This window comes from Tamandua tetradactyla, chromosome 23, assembly GCF_023851605.1.
Source record: "Tamandua tetradactyla isolate mTamTet1 chromosome 23, mTamTet1.pri, whole genome shotgun sequence".
Taxonomy (NCBI): domain Eukaryota; kingdom Metazoa; phylum Chordata; class Mammalia; order Pilosa; family Myrmecophagidae; genus Tamandua; species Tamandua tetradactyla.
In genome coordinates, this window is record NC_135349.1 from 27059605 (window position 1) to 27065104 (window position 5500).

The 5500-nt window shown below is 42.8% G+C and overlaps 1 non-coding gene across 1 annotated transcript; it reads right to left on the bottom strand.

Moving 5' to 3' along the window:
• Window positions 1-1583: 1583 nt before the first annotated feature.
• Window positions 1584-1746, bottom strand: LOC143667854 (U1 spliceosomal RNA). The gene has a single exon (XR_013168164.1). It is a non-coding gene; the product is annotated as a U1 spliceosomal RNA (small nuclear RNA).
• Window positions 1747-5500: the final 3754 nt, after the last annotated feature.

Genomic DNA, 5500 nt, shown 5'->3' on the forward strand with positions numbered 1-5500 from the left:
TTGGAAGCTGACTGTACAAGGTAGATGGTGGCCATCTTGAAGACAGCAGTTTCTCTGTTCTACTTCCCATCTTGGGAATGTAGGGGTGGAGAAGTGGAGGACTTGCTGAGCACTAACCAAGTCATAGGTCCTGAAAGGGGAGTGAACACAGTTTGGGCTAAAAAGGAGGTAATGTCCAAATCCTAGATGGATGGCATATCAACGCATAGTAGGTGAAGGACGGAATTTCAATCCAAAATGAAATAATCGGAAATAGTGAGATAAGAAGTTTTGGGATCCTAAAGGGATCCATTCGAGTATTGCTGCCTTAAGAAATGACAAAGTGTCTGGAAGATTCAGGCTTCAGGTTTCAGCTCCTGAGGACGAGCTCAATGTTTGCCACTCTGACTTCTCAAAAGTTCAAGTTAGAATTTCTTGTAAGACACTCTTTGTTTCTCATTGGCTCTCAGGGTTCCCTACTTTTAAGTCCTATAACTTCTAGCCTATTTGTTTATTTAGGTAAACCAGTGTCCTGAGCAGTCTCATATGCTAAACATTTGATGTCCAGATATTAACATTTTCCTAAACTACTTCTTTTCCAAGGCCCTTAGCTGTACTCCGTAGTTGGTTTTTACACATGATATATGATTCAAAGCTCCAGGTCCAGCTTCATTGCTTCAGGATATGGGAATGTTACCATTTTCCTAAGCCACCTCTTTGGAATCAAATGGCACTGAGCATCAGATGCTGGTTAACTTAGGCCAAAAACTGGGCCAAAATGGACTCCATGAGGAGACTGACGAAAGTACAAAATAGTCATTAAATGATGGTTATTGTGGTGATGGTGATGATGATGATGACGATGATTTGAAAAAATTTTTAAATTTCACTTCTTGATCTCGATCTCTGTGCATTACACAATGCCAGGTCTCTTAAACAATAACATCTAAACAGTTGGTGAATCATCACACACTCAGTTAACACCTTCCAAAATTTGGGAATTATACCTCTACTGGTAGATTACGTAGTATGCCACACAATTGGATATCTTTAGGAATATTCTAATGCATACATTAATTTTAATGGAAATAACCAGCATATCAAGCCCCAAATATCACAGATCTTACAGTTCAGGATGAAAAAGCTAATGTAGATACCTCCGTTTTAAAAGAATGGGTCAATTCTAGGAAAACATTGAGTATATAACAATGAAGCTGATGCCTGGGTACAGTAATCCTGGATACATTAGCCTAAAATCTCTGAAGAGGGCTCCATAATTAAAAGAGACACAAGAAGCTGCAAGTCTCCTAAAATCTGCACAGCAGCAATATGCAGACATGGCTTAAACCAAATGAGCATGGTTGTTTGGATCCTGGATTCAAAATAGTTCATAGAAAATAGACTCTAAATGACTTTGAAAGGTCCTATGAAAAGAGAGAGAAAAAGAGGTGGGGGAAACCTAGAACAGAAAATACTGATGTTCCTTAGGTTTTGTTCTTAGCCTTTTCATTTCAGTATGTGCACACTCTCTGGACTACTAATCTCCTTTCTCCCACCCCCAAGGTGTTAACTTCCACTTGTTTGCCTGTTTGCTTTTTTTTTTACAGGGGAGAGCGTGCATGCAGTCCCCACTACCACAAATTATGCAGTCGAGTTTCCCGCATGTGGGGAAATCGCAGGGGTCAGCACGCCCGGAGTGCAATGGACAAGACTCGCCTTGGGAAAACCACCTTCGTGATCATGGTGTCTCCCCTGCTAGGTAAGTACTGCCTGTTTGCTTTTAACTTGTAATCTATCTCTCCAGCCTGACCTCTTCCCAGTCCCCAAGGGCTTACAGATCACTTCTATTGGGATGAACCAATTGCAACTTGAACTCGAGATATCCAAATTTGAACTCATTTTTCCTATCTTAATTTTCTTTTCTCCATTTCCTAAGTAAATTAAAGACCCATGTTTAAACTAGTCCTCCAGGCCAGAATCTGGGGCATCACTCAGGACTCATCTTTTTCCCTTGCCCACTAGATCCAATCAACCACCAGGTGGAAATGTCCTAGTTCTGGTTTTATTATCTCCGTCTTGGACTACTGCAATAGTCTGCAAACTCTTCTTGATTCTACCCACACAATCCTTTAGGCTCACTGAAACAACACCTCCTTCAGGAAGCCTATTTAAGCCCCAGATTGACTGAGGGCCCCTTACCGGAGCTCCCATATTACCCAGGGCATATCTTCAGCACAGAACTTAGCACATCTTACATTAATTATACTGGACCATGAACACCTTGAGTTTGTAGTTTCCTCTTTGTATCCTATCTGGAGCAGCCTTACAGATAGCATATCTCAGGAAATCTTTGTTGAATGAACTGATCTAAAAAACCCTTTATCATTCTTTCCCACGAAATCAAACCATCTGCTGGTGTTACCTTTTCTGCCATGGTTCTATGGTAATTTGATGCCTTCCTCCCCACAAAAAAAAAAAAAAAATTTCAAAAGGAACTTCCAGGAAGATGGCAGAATAGGATAGGCTGCGTTCACTGCTGTTCCAATGAACAACTAGAGAAGTGACAGAAAAATGACCAGGAGAGCAGTTCCATGGTGTGAGTGACCTGACAGCATCTTCTACACTATATAGGAAGGTCCTGAATGAAAAAGATGAGGAATGGGGATGTAGTGGACTCAGTGACTGGGGTCCATCATGACTCCACCAGGGACAAGAGGCTGCACCCAGGAAAGTGCCTGCCACTGTAGCTAGCTTGGATAATCAGCCCTCTCAGCTCTGCAGCCCAGAACCCTCAAAGGAACCTGGAAGGCAATAAACTTGTTTTCCCTACTTATAGAAACCATCAAGCTCGTGTACAAAGCCTACCGTTCCTTTCCATATGGAGGCCCAGAGTTCTCGGGAGTGCACAGATGGGGAAGTGGGACAAGGAAATAGCCACATTCCAACCGGTGCCCTGCCCTCACACTACCACTCCTGCACCTCTCTCACACCCCAACACCCACACCTGCACCCACCCCCAGGACCCAGCCTTGCACCATGCTACCCTACCCTGCATGCTGCTCCACCCCACACTGCACTCCAGCCCTATGCCCCATGCATCCCAGGCCCTAGGCCACCTAACACTACCCCTGCCCAATGTCACATCATAATCCTTCATCCTCTGCCTTCATGCTGCGCCCTGTGCCCTGCCACAAGCCATCCACAGTCCTGCACCACTGCGCCACCTCCCACTCAGTGCCCTGCCCTCCCCTGTGCACTCCCACCCCAGAATCAATGTCCCCATCTCTGAGCCCCCCACACATTGTGCCCCATGCTACACACCATGCCACACCACACGCCCATGGTCCCCAAACCCTGCCCGTTTACTGCACCTCAACACTGTGCCCCATGCCACACATAGCCAGCAGGTATTTCCAGGCTGGCTATGGACAGGGGCAGCTGAAATACCCAGTCTTACAATCCAAAGTCATACCAAGCAGGAGCCTGGGGGCCACCAGTTCTGTCGGACCAGCAAGCAGAAACTCCCCTGACATGCACATTGCTTACCAACAAGCCCCAGGGTTGACAGCTTTCAGCATGCTCCAGGACCAGTGGACCTGACTGGAATTGCACCGGATCTTCATGTAGCTCACCCAGCTGCCACAGTTAGGAGGAGGTGGACACGAAGGGAAGAGGAAGCAAAGTGAAATGGCAATACCACATTTGGTATATACTCAGAAGAGATGAAAACAGTGACACAAGTAGACATTTGCACAATGATGTTCAAAGCAGTATTTTTCACAATTGCCAAAAAATGGAAACAATCCAAGTGCCAATCAATAGATGAATGGATAAACAAAATGTGGTATATACATACGATGGACTACTTTGCAAAAGTAAGATGAAATGAGGTCCAGAAGCATATGACAACATGGATGAACCTTGAGGATATAATGTTGAGTGAAATATGCCAGACATTTAAAGATATTGTACGATTTTGCTACTATGACCTTGGCAAAGGAACTCAGAGGTTTATAATATAGAATATAGAGGACCTAGAGGTACACAGAAGTTAGAAATGGATGAACAGATCGCTAATGAGTTTGAACTTAAATGCAAGGGAATGGCTATAAGTGAAGGCAGTTCATTAGTGGGTTTATAAGTAATATTGTTATACTGAAGTTGAACATAAATTGAAAGGGTGTGTATAGAGCCATGTATCCCACAAATTAACACTAAAAATAAACATAAGTTCTTGTATGAACTACCTCAAAGGTACATGTCTTATAGAAAGTATCAATAATAAAAATGTATAGAGGGAAAACTACTATTGTAGGCTATGATCTATATTTAACAGGAAGACATCAACAGTACCTCAGCAATACCAGGGGTAAATAATTAGAGTGGAGGGACAAGAGTGAAGGGGGAGGTTTGGACTTTCCATTTGGTGAGGGTATGTTTACCCATTATTTTCCTTATTTGGAGCAGTGAAAATCGTCTAAAAATGGGAGTGTTGATGATTGTACTACTGAGGATACTGTGAGACATGGATTGTTGACCTTGGACATTATGCATAATGCCCACTGGACGGAGGTGGCTGAAGGATACATTGAATGAGAGGTAGAATAGTGAATGTTATTTCTAGATTTTGAGATCCTGTGTGTGTGCGTGTATTACCTGATAACTCCCTGGACCCTGTGTGATACCTAAGATTCAGAGTTGGAATTCTGCAGCTCTGAAATTCACCATTACTACATCCAACAACTGTTAAAGAAACTGGAAAAGCAATCAGGCTTCAATGAGAGATAAGAATGAAGCCAATCTGACTAGGACTAAGGTAAATCAGAATACAGAGTAAAGGATGACATTGTCTGTATTTTAGAACTTCACCTACTATATGAGACCAAAGGAAGAGAGGGCTATTTTGTATAAAACCTAAATTTAAATTTTCTTTAGCACATAATCTAACTTAATCTGTCTGGATAGCTCATTTAAACAACTCAAACACATTTTGGGAATGAGGGCTTGTAATTCTGTAGAGCTTGATGTAATACCTAGATGCATCTTAGAGTATGTTGGGCAGATAACTAAAAAGTGCTGACAAAGTCCTTTGAGGGATGGGAGAAAAAATATGGAACTATTAAACTTTACCACCAGGGAAATCCCTGATACTGTATCAAATATTAGGGACTCCCACATCAATAGCTTGCTTTTGTGAAGCTTATTCCAGTAGCGGAGAAGCTATGCTTATCTATAGTTATGCCTAACAGTTACTTCCAAAAGACCTCTTTTGTTGCTCAAATGTGGCCTCTTTCTCCCTAAGCCCAGTTCTGCAAGTAAAGTCATTACCCTCCCCCCTACATGGGACATGACATCCAGGGGTGAAAGTCTCCTTGCAATATGCATTATGATTCCAAGGGATGAGCCTAGCCCGGGCATTGTGGGATTGAGAATGCCTTCCTGACCATAAGTGGGGAAAGAAGTGTAATAAAATATGGTGTCAGTGTCTAAGAGAGTTGAAATGGAGTAAAGAGGTTATTTT